The sequence below is a fragment of the Myxocyprinus asiaticus genome, chromosome 5, assembly GCF_019703515.2.
Source record: "Myxocyprinus asiaticus isolate MX2 ecotype Aquarium Trade chromosome 5, UBuf_Myxa_2, whole genome shotgun sequence".
NCBI lineage: Eukaryota > Metazoa > Chordata > Actinopteri > Cypriniformes > Catostomidae > Myxocyprinus > Myxocyprinus asiaticus.
Window position 1 is genome coordinate 18,700,156 of NC_059348.1, and position 17,053 is coordinate 18,717,208.

Consider the following 17,053-nt stretch of genomic DNA (forward strand, 5'->3'; position numbering starts at 1 on the left):
CCTTTTGAGCAGCCACATGGCCTGAAACAGCTGTTTCGTTGTCTGCTTGTATACTTTCTTCATAGCTCTGACTTACCTGATGCACAGAACATTCCACACCAGCATATGGTATCATACAGAGTATGCTTCCACAGACTCATTATGGTAAATCAACTTGCCTGGAGATTGAGTCTTACTTTCAGGACCTGACAATAAAAGAATTAGAAGTCAGTCAATCAGCTTACAGTTCACACAAAAATTGAACATTTTCAGGCATCATTTACTCACAGTCATGTCATTCTAAACCTGTATGACTTTCTTTCTTCTGTGCAACACATAAAAAGTGACATGAGGCTGTAAAAAAAAAAAAGCACCATGAAAGTACCATAAAGGTAGCCCTTACAACTTGTGCACTATATTACAAGTCTTTTGAAGCCCTATTATATCTTTCTATTAGGAACAGAGTACGGCTTGATTTGGACAAGAAAATTCATATTGTGATTATTTTGAAAAATATTGTGATTGTGTTTAATGTATTTAAATGTATGTATTTTTATATATTATAAACAAAAAAACTACAAAGTGATTTCTTACCAAAATTTGGTAATGTTTTGCCCATGTTCTTAGACTTAGGCCCCTCTTTGAGGGTTCACACTTGAGTTCTCTAAAAAAGGACCAAACTCTGACCTTTTTCCACTTTAGCCACAAACAAACAACTAAAACAGTGAAACAAAGGGGAATATGTCTTCTTCATATTCACTTTGTAACGGTCCAATGTGTACCTGTATTTGTCCATTTTGTGAAATGATCTCCGCCCACTATTCATCATCATTATATTATGGAACACAGTCACCTTGAATATTATATACTTTATTATAAATATTTAATGATTCCAGTTCCGATTCATTTCCAATCTGCATTCAGACAATATCATGGTCAGCTATAACTCTGTGTACCCCTTTCCCACTTCCTGCTGATGGTTGATGCAACAGTAGGACACATGGTCTGGTAAGTTTGATATTTTTTTATATTTTAAACAAACAATGTTTAAGTCTCTGCGGTCACAGCTTCAACATGTCAACACCGTCATCCCATTGTGATAATTTCTGTTAAGAACTGTGGGATAATTTTCTGTATTTTAGTTTAGGTTATAGAGGCAGCGTTAACTGAGGGGAAAAAAATGAAATGGCTCCAGTGTACAACAAATGGTTAAGATGGAAATATATTACATTTTGTCAACTCCGTCAGAATTTTCCGAATAGTGTGAAAACAGAAAAAAATGTTTTATAGAATGTATTTTTCAATTAACTCCTTTATTGAACACCATTATTAGACAATTAAAGACTTTACACTCTTGTTGGATAGATCAAATAAAAATAGCATGCTTTTTAGTGTCTGGCATAGTTGACACAAATTACATATGATGTAAGTTTTGAAGTGAATGAATGTCAATTTTCAGAGAAAAGCCCTTTTATAAAAACCTGTTCCCTTGTTCGTTAGCTGAGACCTTTGTCTACAAATATATCCATTTCAAATTAATGTAGTATATATATATATATATAAAAAAAAAAAAAATACGATTTAAAACATGTTTTGTCCCCTCTCTCAAGAATTAGCAAAAAGGGTGGCCTGGGTAACTCAGCGAGTATTGACGCTGACTACCAACCTTGGAGTCGTGAGTTCGAATACAGGGTGTGCTGAGTGACTCCAGCCAGGTTTCCTAAGCTACCAAATTGGCATGGTTGTTAGGGAGGGTAGAGTCACAAGGGGGAACCTCCTCGTGGTCGCAATTAGTGGTTCTCGCTCTCAATGGGGCGCGTGGTAAATTGTGCGTGGATCGCGGAGAATAGCATGAGCCTCCACGTGCTGTGAGTCTCTGCGGTGTCATGCACAGCGAGCCACGTGATAAGATGAGCGGATTGATGGTCTCAGAAGCAGAGGAAACTGAGACTTGTCCTCCGCCCCCCAGATTGAAGTGAGTAACCGCGCCACTACGAGGACCTACTAAGTAGTGGGAATTGGGCATTCCAAACTGGGGAGAAAAGGGGATACTAAAAAAAAGTATTAGCAAAAGTTTTGGAGCACATAACCACTCTGAAAACACTGTAATAATGCATTAATACGGTACAGACAGGACAGAGAAGCGTGCATAAACTTTAAAGCAAGCAGTGCAAGCAGATTATTTATTCATTAAATAAATCGCAGCACTTTGCGGATTAATAACTGCACAAGGTCATATTTTGATTTCGATTTTACTTCGATTAATTGTGCAGCCCTAGAACAGAGCAAAATTTAAGTCATTACTCACTAAAGTCGCCCTCCACTGTAGCTCTCATATTTCATTCACACATGCAAACTTGACACATGAAAATGTGTTGTGGCAAGTTTGGCAACAATATTGTCAAAAACGATTGGTACGTGTCTGTCATGTAACCAGTCGTGACGCATGAATACTGGAATAGTGCATAAGTCAGACATGGCCTCTTTTTATGGTGTATTTTATTCCTTTTGAAACTTGACAACCTCCGGTCACAATATGCTTTCAATGTATGGAAAAGGGCAGTCAGTTCAACATTCTTCAAAATATATAACTGATATACGATGAAAGAATTTTAATTTTCAGATGGACTATTGTTTTAATAGAAACTGAATTATACAAAAGCAATGCAAGACATAACATGAGCATAAACAGGACATAAATATACAGTACTTCTTATGCCATGTCCACACTAATTCGTTTAAAACCTCCATTTTCAGTTTCCCGACATCATCATTTTCCAAAGTATGCGTAATGGAGAGCGTTTCCAAAATTCTGTTTTTGGTGGAGGAAAACGGCATTCTAGTTTGGATGAGAGGTGTAAACGTAGTGAAATTAATGTGTTTTCAAACGACAAAGTATTAGTGTGGACATGGCCTTAGAGAAAAGCAGAATACTTTGGAGACTTCATTTGATTATTTATCACTTTTTTTTTTTTTTGGTTCAATCATTATTTGATATGGTTATTGCATGGCTGTTTTTGGTGGTTGTTTTGTCCTTTCGCAAGGAATCTTTTGTAAAAGTTCACCTTATTGATAAAAATGATAACAGAGGTGCAAAAATCACACACATTTGAAAGCAAACACCTAACAGTAAGGAACTCCAACCTGTTGCATCTCTCTGATACCTCTAAGGGGTAGAACACAGCATGTGCTACAGCCCCTGACACACAGCCCAGTCCAAACCTTTGATGCACAGACAGACTGTCCCTCTCGCCAAGAGTGTACATCCTCATCTGTATAAAGAAAGAAACAAAGGATGTTTGGACATCTATGCATATATATGTGTAAGTGTGTGCAAGTTTGTGTGCTCACTTGGGCAAAGACAAAGCACTGAAGGGTTGATTGTGGTGTTCCTTTAAGAATGTTTACAGCGAGAAGCCGGTGATGCCATGCAAGGAGCAGACGTGTAAGCGACGAGCTCTGTGCACTTTGCTGAATTTTCGATTATTCTCATGTTATAATCTGGTGAAATTTGATACACCCAGTTACACATTTGTCCTTTGTTGCAAAACATGGGAAAGAAGTCAAAATCCTCGGGCTCTGGAGATATTAAAAGACACTTAGGTGTTCAGGATGAAAGCCCCGACAGGCCTACAGACCGGGGACTCAATTTGGATGGCGCGGCGGGAGAGAAGATCCAGCGTCAGTTGTCCAACATGTTGGTGATGTTGACAAAGGTTCTTGCTGACTTGGAGGATCTCGCTGTAATACGTCGATCGATTACAGCGATGGAAATAAAATTTAGGTACAAGAGTGACTGATGTTGAAAAACGAATCGATTTTCTGGAATCTTCGGAGAGGGAATTAACCGCTAATCCGCCCGCGACCAAAGTTGATTTGGAACATCTATTTGAAAGGCTTGAAGATCTTGAGAATAGAAGCCGCAGGAATAACATTCGAATTGTTGGAATTCCTGAGCATGAGGAGGGCAGAGATATGGTGAAATTCCTAGACGAGTTTTTCCCGAGTCTGCTCGACATAACAGGCCACAAGCTGGAAATCGAGCGAGTCCCAGCTCACAGATCTGCTGAGGGAGATAGGCCCCGACCGATTCTGGCCAGATTTCTGAGATCATCCGAAAAAGATCTTGTGTTGCGCCAGGCGAGGAGCAAAGGGAAGCTTTCTTGGAAGAACCATAATGTTTTCTTGTTCCCAGACTTTGCGAGTTCGACAAGAGACAAACGCGATCGGTTCAAGGAATGTAAGAAACTCTTACATCAGAAAAAGATCTTGTTCGCTCTGATGTTTCCGGCCAAATTGAGAATAGAAACGAAGGTCGGTCGCAAAGTATTTACATGTCCAAATCTGGCAATGTCTTTATAGAATCAATGTCTGAGTAAACCATTGGATGTTTCTCATGTGTGTGAGTTGACTCGCTGTACTTACTCTTGAGGAAGCTGGGCGACATTTTAGGTTTTTTGCATTGGCTCCGCCGAGCGGCTGGAGATTGTTTTGTGAATAACACTTTTCCTTAAAGAAAATTTTGCATTGATGAAAGATTACTTTTGCATTGAAGTTCCCGGACAGATTGAGAGTGGACACTACAGATGACCGCAAAATATCTACATGCTCACACAATGGATGTCTTTTATAAAGCTGACGGATTATGTAAGTCATGGTATATACTTTTATGCAGCCTCCGAGTGAATTGACTCGATCATCCGGGGAACCGGGATGCCAGTTTTGTTTCTTTTTGTATTGGTTCCACCTAGAGGCTGGAGCTTGTTCTATTGAAAAACACTCCTTTGGAACAGCTGTGGATTAATCTGTTCATTCTTCATGCTTATTCCTCCTGCTGGCTGTAGTTTGTTTTGTCGAGTTTTTTTTATGGGACATTGGAATGATTATGTCATCCGCTGAACTCATAACAGCTGGCTCACGGAACATTAATTTGTCTGTCCGAGGAATCTGAATGGCTTTATATCAGCCGGAATTTGTTTTGTGGAAGATCACACCTTTGAGACAGTTCTGTGAATGAATCTCCATATTCTTTGTGTTCATTCTTCCTATTGACTGGGTTTATTTCACAAAGTATTTTCTGTTATGTAATTTTACCTCACAAATTTGTGAGGCAAAATTGAGCAATCCGGTGGCAAAGTTGTCATGGGCGTTCATGGACCTTTTGAGTTTAGAGGGATTTACGCCGGTTGGCACTTTCGTGCGCGGGGTTAATGCGCATGTTTTTCTTTTTTCTGTTTGTTTTGTTCGGGGAGATGTTCGGGGTTTGATTGTTTCACTAATGGGGAATGTGGTTTGTATAGTTTTGTTTTTCACACACAATTTATTTTTTTTATTATATCAATATGTCAGTTGTTAATATGAGTGGATTGTCTCTCTCCATGTGGAATGTGAATGGGTTGGGGCACCCCATAAAAAGAAGGAAGGTTATTTCTTTTCTTAAATGTAAGAAATATTATATAGTGTTTCTTCAAGAAACACATCTCTCCCCGCAGGAAGCTGAAAAATTTGGGATGACATGGGGTGGACATGTTTTTTTTAGTACTGGCTCAAGTAAGAGCAGAGGAGTCATTATATTGGTAAATAAACATCTACAATTCAAATGTCTCAAACAGACTAAAGATAAATTAGGGAGAGTCATTGTTGTTTTAGTTGAAATTCAGGGGCAAAGTCTGATTTTGGCTAATATTTAAGCACCTAACGCTGATGATCAGGGCTTTTTTATAGATCTTGAAGGGATGTTGCAAGCTGCTGGCCCCCCTCATGATATAATATTGGGAGGAGACTTTAATCTTTTTATGGATTCAGTCCTTGATCACAGTAAAGCAAAAGTGTGTAAACCCCCTAGAGTAACATTGACGCTTCACAGGATGTGTAAAAATCTTGGTCTTTCGGATATTTGGAGACTTTTGAACCCATCCGGTAGGGACTATACATTTTTTTCATCAGTCCATAAGATTTATTCTAGAATAGATTTTTTTTTTATATATCCAAATCCCTCATTTCATCTGTTGTTGATTGCTCAATTGGAAACATTTTAGTCTCAGATCACGCCCTGGTGAGTTTAGAGGTGATGCCACATATAGAGAAAAAGAAATCATATAGTTGGCGCCTTAATGTATCCCTTCTGCAAAATCCTGATTTCCAACAAATGTTAAAGACTGAAATCAGTGTTTATATGGAGACCAACTGGTCCTCAGTATCCTCTGTGGGCGTGGCTTGGGAGGCACTTAAAGCAGTTCTTTGGGGTCGGATCATACAGCATGCCTCATTCATCAAAAAATCCAAAGCACGAGAACTTGTGGAGCTGGAAGGAAATATTAAAAGTGCCAAGGCAGAGCTGAAGCGCCATATGTCAGCTGTTGTCCTCAGAGAATTGACCCGATTGAAATATAGATATAATACTATTTTGTCACGGAAAGTGGAGTTTTGGTTATTCAGGACAAGACAGTCATACTTTGAGTCGGGTTACAAAGCAGGGAAGCTATTGGCTAGATATATAAAGCAGAGAGAGTCTCTTTCTATCATTCCCTCTGTGAAATCTGCTGGTGGTGAAATACTTACCTCAGCCATTGATATTAATAATGCCTTTAAAGAATTCTATATTGATCTTTATAGTTCCACACCTTTGTCTACTGATGAAGATATTAGAAACTTTGTGGAACCATTAGATCTTCCTAAACTGACGATTGAGCAAAAAAACTGTCTTGATTCTGAGATAACCTTGGAGGAGCTTGACGAGGTAATTAAGTCCCTACCTACTGGCAAGGCTCCGGGGACAGATGGTTTTGCCGCAGAATTTTTTAGATCTTATGCTACAGAACTGGCTCCACTTTTGTTAGAAGTTTATACTGAATCATTAAAGAAGGGAAAACTTCCTCCAAACATGACACAAGCCGCAGCTCTTCTGATAACATCAGGCATCTCATCAATATCATGTGGTCAGTGGCGAATGAACAATCTCCGGTCGCTGCCATCTCACTTGACGCCAAAAAGGCGTTTGATATGGTAGAATGGGATTATCTTTTTAAGATTTTGGAAATGTATGGGTTCGGGAGTACATTGGTTGGATTTAGTTACTTTATAAACACCCTGTAGCAGCGGTATAAACAAATGGATTAATTTCAGATTATTTTACTCTGTATAGGGGCACTCGGCAGGGTTGCCCTCTTTCCCCATTATAGTTCTGTCTTGCCCTGGAACCATTAGCAGCCGCGATAAGAAAGGAGGACGATTTTCCAGGGGTGACAGCGGGAGGTGTGGCGCATAAGCTTCTGCTTTACGCAGATGATATTTTATTATTTGTCTCTGAGCCTACTAGATCTATGCCTTGCCTCCACAGAATTATTAATTCCTTTTCCAAGTTCTCAGGATACAAAGTCAATTGGTCTAAATCCGAAGCTTTGGCGCTGACAGCGTACTGCCCAGAAACGGCTTTCCAGCCGGGCGCCTTTCAGTGGCCCAAACAGGGCATTAAGTATTTGGGTATTTTATTCCCAGCAAATTTGTCTGATTTAGTTAGAGTTAATTTTGACCCTTTAATAAAAAGGTTTTCGAGTGATGTGGGCAGGTGGACTTCATTACATTTATTGATGATTGGGAAGGTTAATGTTATTAAAATGAATTGTATTCCAAAATTCAATTACCTGCTTCAGTCTCTCCCTGTAGATGTCCCCCTCTCTTATTTCAAGCAATTTGATAGCATAGCGAAATCCTTTATTTGGAATGGTAAGCGCCCCAAGTTAAATTTCAATAAGTTACATAGGCCAATTGACAAAGGTGGGCTAGGCCTACCCAAGATTTTGTTTTATTATTATGCGTTCGGTCTTGAACATTTGGCTCATTGGTCGCTTCCACCTGTGAGAGCCCCTCCCTGGTTTTGTATTGAAAAGGAAGTTCTTGCCCCTATCTCGCCACTGCAAAGCCTTTCGATCAAACTAGCCGGAGAGGTTAAGTCGCACCCCGTTATTTTGCATTTGCACTCGATATGGACAAAAGTGTCCAGAGTGTTTAATTCGGATATTTATTTAAACGCAGCCTCGAGCATATGGCTGAACCCTAAACTATGTATTAATAAGTCCCCTTTTTGTTGGTCAGATTGGATTGTGAAGGGGGCTAATGCACTTGGTGACCTATATGAGGATGGAGTATTGAGACCTTTTGAAAATTTGGTTCTCTGCACTATTTTTGGGAGTGGCACGCACCCCCCTAAAGCAGCAGGTGCTTTGGGAGAGGTGATTGCTGCTTTTGGAAAAGGCCATAAAGCATCAGTGTATTACTCCCTACTAATTCAGAGTCTGGGGGATGGAGCCTTGACTTCTCTCAAGAGAGTATGGGAAAAAGATTTGAATTTGGTATTGGAGGATGGAGTGTGGACTAAGATTCTTAAAAATGTCAAGTCTGTATCTAGAGATGCAAGGGTTCGCCTTACGCAATTTAAGATTTTACATAGATTTTATTGGACCCCCTGTAGATTATATAGGCTTGGTCTTAAAGACACACGCACTTGCTGGCGATGCCAATCAGAAGTTGGAGACACTACCATGTCTTTTGGGGGTGTGTTAAGATCCAGGAGTTTTGGTTGAGGGTTCAGAGGTATTTTTGTGACGTTTTGAACACTCAGGTTTTGCTTTGTCCCAGACTCTGTATTTTGGGTGATAGGGCGGTTATGCTTTTAGGGGATAATCATATAAAAAATTGTGTTATGACCAGTCTCATGATTGGCAGGCAAGTCATTTTAAAGGGTTGGAAGTCAAGTGGAGCACCCTCTTTTTCGGAGTGGTGCGTGGAAATGGGGAGGGTAGCTGCATTTGAAGAGGTGGTAAGTAGAAGGCTGGGATTTAGGGACTTATTTGCTAAAAAATGGGGCAAATATTTAGTTTTTTGGGGGGACTCTCGGGGAGGGGATGTGGAGAATGTAGTTTAGTTTAATCATGTATGTTTATTATTATTTTATTTATTTATTTGTGTGTATATATATATATATATATATATATATATATATATATATATATATATATATATATTTTTTTTTTTTTTTTTTATTTTATTTTATTTTTTTTATTTTATGTATGTGTGTATAAAGAAAATTGGCCCCGGGGCCCTTGCTAGTCATAATCCGCCCCTGCCATACTCTCACCTACATCAAATACTTATAAGGACACCACCAAATTATTTTATAAAGTAAACTTCAGGATAACAGACAGTGCATGTGAACAACTATGGCAAGCCGAAATTACTTTTAATATTGTGCAGGAAATGAATTATAGATTTTTGATATCTGTAAATGTATTTCAACATTTAATTTAGTTCGATTTGGTATTTCAGCTATCTGGAAAGGGATTTAATTTATCAACAAATTGAAGAGTGATTAAATATATCTTAAAAGGCTTTCTAAATAGTTACAATAACATTTTAGATATCTGAACTGAACTTTTCTGCTAGTGAAAACCAATTTACCAGGTATCCAAAATAAGCGTTTTTCCTGGTTGTAAATAAATGGTTGATATCAGGAATGTACATTTGCATGAGTAACAATGTAATTATTGACATAAAAAATATGGTTTTTACTAGTATTATATTGCTGATACAGTATGTGAAATCGGAATTCCAACCAGTAAGAAATTGATAATAAATATCCATAATTGTTTTTTAAACAGGAGTGAATGACAGATCATTGTGAAATTCCACTGGTGAAAATGCAATGACAGCTATCGGGAATCATGTTTTTACTAGTTGAATTTCCATTTTTTTATATCAAGAATTAATGACACTAGTGCAAACTTAATCACTGAAATCAAAAACTTGTATTGTTACTAGTAACATTTGTTTTGCTGATATCAAGAAAGCATTTCTACTAGAGGTCAACCGATATATCAGTTGCGATAGTTTCTTTTTGGAACTATCGTTATCTGCAAAAATGTATGCATATAGTTGCCGATTGTTGCCATTATTTTTTATCATTATTTATTCCTTCATGTTCCTCTGTGGCCAAAGCCCTTCATCTGGTGAATAAATATTCTACAAAAAGCTTAATTTGGAGAAAATGTACATATAGATCACTGCAACTGAGCCAAGACTATGTCACCATCACTGTTTACTAATTCATGATTATTAATGCAAAATGTTTTAAAAGACACATATGACAATTGGCAAGCAATCGCTGATGTTCTGCTATTGATGGATGATGATCAATTATTGATGAATTACTGCTCATACAGTATTTGTTAGCCCAGATGACAATGTTTACTTTAAAGTGATTCTATTTTAATACATTGTAGATGGGGGTGCCTGGGTAGCTCAGTGGTAAAGATGCTGGCTACCACCCCAGGAGTATGCTAGTTCAAATCCCAGGGTGTGCTGAGTGACTCCAACCAAATTGACCCAGTTGCTAGGTAGGGTAGTCACATGGGGTAACCTCCTCGTGATCGCCATAATTTGGTTCGTTCTCAGTGGGGCATATGGTGAGTTGAGCATGGCTGCCACAGTGGATGGCATGAAGTCTCCACACGTTCTATGTCTCCGTGGCAACACACTCAACAAGCCACATGATAAGATACACGGGTTGATGGTCTCAGACACAGAGGCAACTGGGATTCATCCTCCACCACCCAGACTGAGGCAAATCACTACAAGACCACAAGGACTTAAAAGCACACTGGGAATTGAGCATTCCAAACTGGGAGAAAAAGGGGAAAAATCCCAAAAAATACATTGTAGATGGTTGTAAGAGTGCATGTTGTGTTTCCCTCTGTGTCTGTGCCTGTCACAGTAAGGAAAGACTAAGACTATTTTTTTACATTCAATAAATTGATTTTAAAAACTATCGGCCGATTATCGGCAAAATCCAATATCGGTCGACTAGTAAAAATGTAATTATATGTATTTTCAATTCATATTCTGCACATGATAAAAAGTCAGTTTGGCTTGCAATAGAACAACCGATCTGTGCAAAACACTGAATCAAGCTAAAGTATGTATTCATACTGGTTTTGGAGAGAAATAATTATTTAAAAGGCAATCTTTACCAGGTTATATTTTCAGGAAGACACCAGCTCTCCAATGTTATCTGCTGGGTTAATGATAACATGCTGAAGGAATTTCTCCCAGTCTGCTGTGTCTCTATCCATCCTAACAACAAACATAATCATTTTATAACTTAATTCACAAAGATCAAAGGCTATAGAAACTCTAGCAGAACATGCGTAAGTAGTCATTGCAAGATGTGGATTCAAGAAATGCAAGATATGCATTCTATGGACTGATCTGGAGTAATCTCACAAAGGTCTTACATTTGAAGGATTCTCTTTGCATTGATTTGATACAACCACACCTAATTCCTTAAACAGAGTCATGATATATTCCAGGTCAATTGCTCCTAATTAGAGAAGAAGAGATGGTAGGCTATTAATATAAAATCTTTGAAACTGAAAAGACACTTTTAACAACATTCAGCAGTGGCCAGTTCTAAGACTGTTTCATTTAGAAAAAGGATGACAGTTGTCACAGACAACTTAACACATTTATTTCTGTCAAGAGCATGGAAATCTAGTTTCCACTTCTTCTCTCTGTCCGTCATGTAAATGAGGAATTCCTGGTACCTTAGACGCCCATCCTCGTTTTGGTCATATTTGGACATGATGCATTTGTACAATTGTATTTATATCAGCAATTAATTACACAAAAAATATCTTACTTGCGCCTTTTCACAAACGCGTACCACACCTATTCTTCGCATTTCATCATGCAGTTCTTCAACTGATATAAATCCGTCTTCATTCTTGTCGAGTTTATTAAACAAGCCGCGAAAGTGATCCATGATTAAATCGCTTTCCATAATAAAAGACAGATGTACGTGTTGACTCACACACATTTTAAGTATTATATCTATCTCAATAACGCTGATTCACGAGTCTGTTCTGTATAGGATAGAATTTGTGTGGTGGTCCAGTGCAATGCCATCCTGTCACTGGCAAAACATGCTTGCTGTACCGACGCTAAGCTGCAGATGGCACTGTGATTTTTACTTTGGTTTCAATTGAGCATTGGGGATCACACTAATATAACAAATAATGAGGCCATTCACAACCCAGACACATTTCTAAAAGTAAATATGTGCCCGACCACACTTATTTTACAGTTTATTACTACTAGACTCTATCTAATTTATTTATTTATTTATTTATTTATTATTATTTTTATTACAGTAAAAGAGGAAAGATTGGTGTTGAGAGATTTTTTTAATTTTTTTTTAATTTTTTTTGCTAGCAGGCTGCCAGCAATGAAATTATAAATTCTGGTAATAGTAGCAGTTTATTTATATTTGTTTGCATTTCAGTCTGTTAAATGCTATTTAAAAGTCAATTTATGAATACTATTTTATTTACTTATTTATTTACTTTGGAAGTTGTTTGACTATTTTTAACCTAATTTGTTAATGATTTATTAGATTAGACTATTAGAATAGACCAGAGGTGCTAAGGGGGTTAAAAAAAACTTTCAGTTTAACATTTTTAAAAACTTAATAAAAAGTAAATATTTTCCATATACAATTTTAACACAAAAATTTGCTATAGTACAATGACAACATAAAAGCCTTTGTAATATCATATTAACTATTTCCTTCACATTGGGTCCCTTGCAAGGGGATCATCATGGGTGTCCTTGGCATTAAAATGTTTGAAATCCCTTGGATTTGACTATAAATTATTTATTGACAGTCACTGTCATTTTAGCATCATGTATGTTTTCATTGAGTGTGACTTTGATGAGGTGAGGTGTGTACTGTGTAATGCATATTGCAATTTCACTGCATCAAATGAAAATATTCAATATATTATGACAATATTATTTTACACTTGGCACTTGTTGGGGAAATTGTCCAATAAAGAAAGACTCAAGAGAAATCTTTTTATCATTTCCCAAGAGAAGACATTTTATTAAGGCACCGGGTGAAAAAGTTCTCATACACAAAGAGCAAAGTTTCAGTGCAGAGGAGTTCAAAAAATATGTTTCTATGAACATTTTTGCTTGAATCGTCTGGTAATTTTTGTCGATTGGTCTTGCAAACTCTTGATTTCAAACTTAATAAATGTAGTTTCCTTGACACTGTAAAAATGTTTTGTCAGGCATACTTAAAATGTACTTCATGTGGTAACGTCAAAAATAACGGGTTTTATTCAAGTCAAAATGTGATTTAACTTGGCAGAATCAACATATATTGTTACACCAACGAAAGTAATTTTAAAGGTTATTTCAAATATAAATTGATCCTAAAGTCAACAATTGCACATTATGTTACAGTGTACACTTTTTGACAATTTGACCCCAACAAAAATACATTGAAAAATACAATCCAAAATACAAAACTAATCCAAAATATAGCTGCAAGCAGCAATTAAGGGGCCAAGCACATCAACCATTATTAGGCATAACAATGGCAAAAAATAAGTAATTAAAGCAATCTGGTCATGATTTTAGGCAAAATGGTTGAAAAACCATGAATATTATCAATTGCAATGGGACATAAAAGCTTATTACTTTTGAGCAACAGGTGGTGCTGTCACCAAATTGATATGGTGTGGTCAAGGTGTGGTCATGATGACACATATAATGTTTCATGTCAATATGCCAAAGCTTTGCCAAGATAGAGCCTGAAAACCATTCTGTCACGTGCTATCAAATTCATTGTTGTGTTAAATGAAAACGGTTTAGTCTATCAACACGAAATCCATAATTTTTTGTCAGCATGATCTGAAGGTGATCTGATTCGATTTTGGTTCAAATCTGACAAACGATCTAGGAGGAATTCGAAAAAAGTAGGTTTTTAAAGGATTTCAAAATGGCGGACAGGAAGTTCGATCGATCATGGTATAACTGGTATCCACGTTCTTGGCATAACCCACAGAATCTACGAAGACTGGTCTCATGACAATAGCACAAAGTAATAATCAAAAGTTATTAGCATTTTATGAAAATTTGGTATAACTTTTGACCAGAAGGTGGCGCTGTCCCAAAATTTTTAAGTACCTTCAGGGCATTGTGCCAGTGACACATAACGAGTTTCATAAGATATGTCAATGCCTTTGAAAAAGACAATTTTACAACAAAATTCAAAATGGGCGACGCCCAAAATGGCCGACATAGGAAAATTTGGTATCATTCGATAAAAGTTGTTGCTAAATGTTATTAGCATATCCATGTGTGAAAATTTGGGGAGTTGGTGGCACTAGAGGGTTTGATTTAGAGACTCCAAATTTGCTCAAGTTAATGTTCAGACTGTCCTCTATCTGTGTGTCACAACTTTTCCGCATATGTTTCTATGGGCTGCCATAGACTCAGTGGTGGAAGAAGAAGAAGAAGAAGAATAAAAAGAACATTAATGATTACAATAGGTGCCTACACACTTTCAGTGCTTGGCCCCTAATAAATAAATAGTAGTAGTGGACTGCCATAGTGTGTACACTAATCAGAGAATGATGGGGTAAAAATGCATTGTATTTATTTATGTTTTAAGGATATATTGATGTAATATTTTTCATGGAGAACGTTTGAAGCATGTTATTAAACTAATTTGTCAATGTTAAGTAAATTTTTGAGCTATTAAAAGATCCTTGGCATCTCTGAGACCCCTGACAAAACATTGGGTTGAAATCTGAGGTTTCTAGATCTTTGGTACTTTAACTTTCTGGATTTGTTTAGTCTGTAAAAACCATACTACATTTACATGCCATATCGTATGACACAAACAGTCTAGTATGTAGTAGTTGTCTATCAGAAATGGAAGGAGAGTTTTTGCATTGTATTATATTGACTAAAGTGATGCTTTTTTAATACTTGTGTGTGCAGTGTTCCTGTTGGCCCCACCATGATGAAGGAACTGGGTTGTGTAACAATGTCACACAGCACCTACCTGATCCATCCACTCTCAAAAATCAAATGTCCACCATGGGAGTGCCCCCTCTTTCATTGCCACCTCCTGGTTCTGCGTTCTGTGTTTTTCAAATGTTGGCATCTGTGTTTGCCTAGGTTTAAGACACTTTCACTTACCTTTCTCACCCCTAGGTGATGCCTGTGAATGAGACTGACATCTTCTTTTTGAATTTTTACCATGAGCCATTTGTAGTGTTTATTATTATAATTGAGTGTTTCACTCTTCCATTTTGTGTGTGTAGTGTTTTGTTTTTTTGTTTTTTACAACAAACTGTAACACTGTAGTTGGGAGAGGCAGAGGTGCATCAGTCAGAGAAGGATGCCAACATCATTGCAAGATGTTTAATTCTCTCTCTTGACATGCATTTATAAATAACATTAAGTGTGAGTTTCATGTATTGAATTCTGTGAAGCCAGTTAGAATGTTGTTAAACTCTTACTATTGTGTTAGGGTGAAAAAGGTATTTGTTTGATAGTTTTAATATGCTTAGAAATGTATTTGTGTGTGAGGAGGAAGAGGAATGGGCTGATAAAGAGTGTGTCTTATGGCTGCCTATTCGCATACTCACAGACATCAGGTACATATGCTAAGAGCACACATAAAAAAATGCACAGACCTGTGCTGTTAGCAAACAGGGCAATATGTTGTTTACAAAAAAAAAAAAAAACAAAAAAAACTACAAGCACAGTTCATTAATAGCCACATAATACACAGATTATACGCAGAATACAGCCACAAATGTGCATAAGATGTTGATAATTATGGGTTTATTACAGTAAAGATACATTTTTGTAATTCCTAAAGTTAATTTCCATGGATGTTCTGTGTATGTTTATTCTAGATCAAAGAATGTGAAGGTGCCTATATTTTGAAGACTTAGACGACTGAAAAAACAGAATAGAATTTTGGAGACAGGTCTTCCTAAAAACTGGCATGTACACATCAGACACAAAGAAGGGTCTTTATAGAACATGCAAAACTTTATGTCTGTTAGTGAAAAACAGGTAGAGGGGGAAAGAGAGAGAGAGAGAGAGATTTGTTGTACTCACTGATATATAATATAGAACTGGATTGCTGATGACTTCATAACAGTGAAGCCACTGCTTTGCCATATTGCTATGCCCAAACATTCCAGTATGCCTGTTGATTTCATAGAAAATCATCTAATTTCAGCAAGTAAATATTAGTCATTCAGTCACCTATTTTATATCTGAAATCTGCCTGTACATCCCTACAACACAAATGTCTTGCACATGTAATGATTTATTTAAAGTTTGGAATTTTTCCTGTTTCTAGAAAGCCCGAGCGAGTTGTGTATACTGTGTAAGCAAAAATATAACATACAGCACAAAAGACTGAGTGATTTGCAATATGCTCACAATTTTAATTAAACTGCCCATATACACTATATTGCCAAAAGTATTCGCTCACCCATCCAAATAATTGAATTCAGGTGTTCCAATCACTTCCATGGCCACAGGTGTATAAAATGAAGCACCTAGGCATGCAGACTGCTTCTACAAACATTTGTGAAAGAATGGGCCGCTCTCAGGAGCTCAGTGAATTCCAGCGTGGTGCTGTGATAGGATGCCACCTGTGCAACAAGTCCAGTCGTGAAATTTCCTCGCTACTAAATATTCCACAGTCAACTGTCAGTGGTATTATAACAAAGTGGAAGCGATTGGGAATGACAGCAACTCAGCCACGAAGTGGTAGGCGACGTAAAATGACAGAGCGGGGTCAGCGGATGCTGAGGCACATAGTGCGCAGAGGTCGCCAACTTTCTGCAGAGTCAATCGCTACAGACCTCCAAAGTTCATGTGGCCTTCAGATTAGCTCAAGAACAGTGCATAGAGAGCTTCATGGAATGGGTTTCCATGGCCGAGCAGCTGCATCCAAGCCATACATCACCAAGTGCAATGCAAAGCGTCGGATGCAGTGGTGTAAAGCACGCCGCCACTGGACTCTAGAGCAGTGGAGACGCGTTCTCTGGAGTGACGAATCACGCTTCTCCATCTGGCAATCTGATGGACGAGTCTGGGTTTGGTGGTTGCCAGGAGAACGGTACTTGTCTGACTTCATTGTGCCAACTGTGAAGTTTGGTGGAGGGGGGATTATGGTGTGGGGTTGTTTTTCAGGAGCTGG

General features: G+C 37.7%; 1 pseudogene; it reads right to left on the reverse strand.

Moving 5' to 3' along the window:
- Positions 1-10,985: 10,985 nt before the first annotated feature.
- On the reverse strand, positions 10,986-11,848 carry LOC127441136 (calcium-binding mitochondrial carrier protein SCaMC-1-like; annotated as a pseudogene).
- Positions 11,849-17,053: the final 5,205 nt, after the last annotated feature.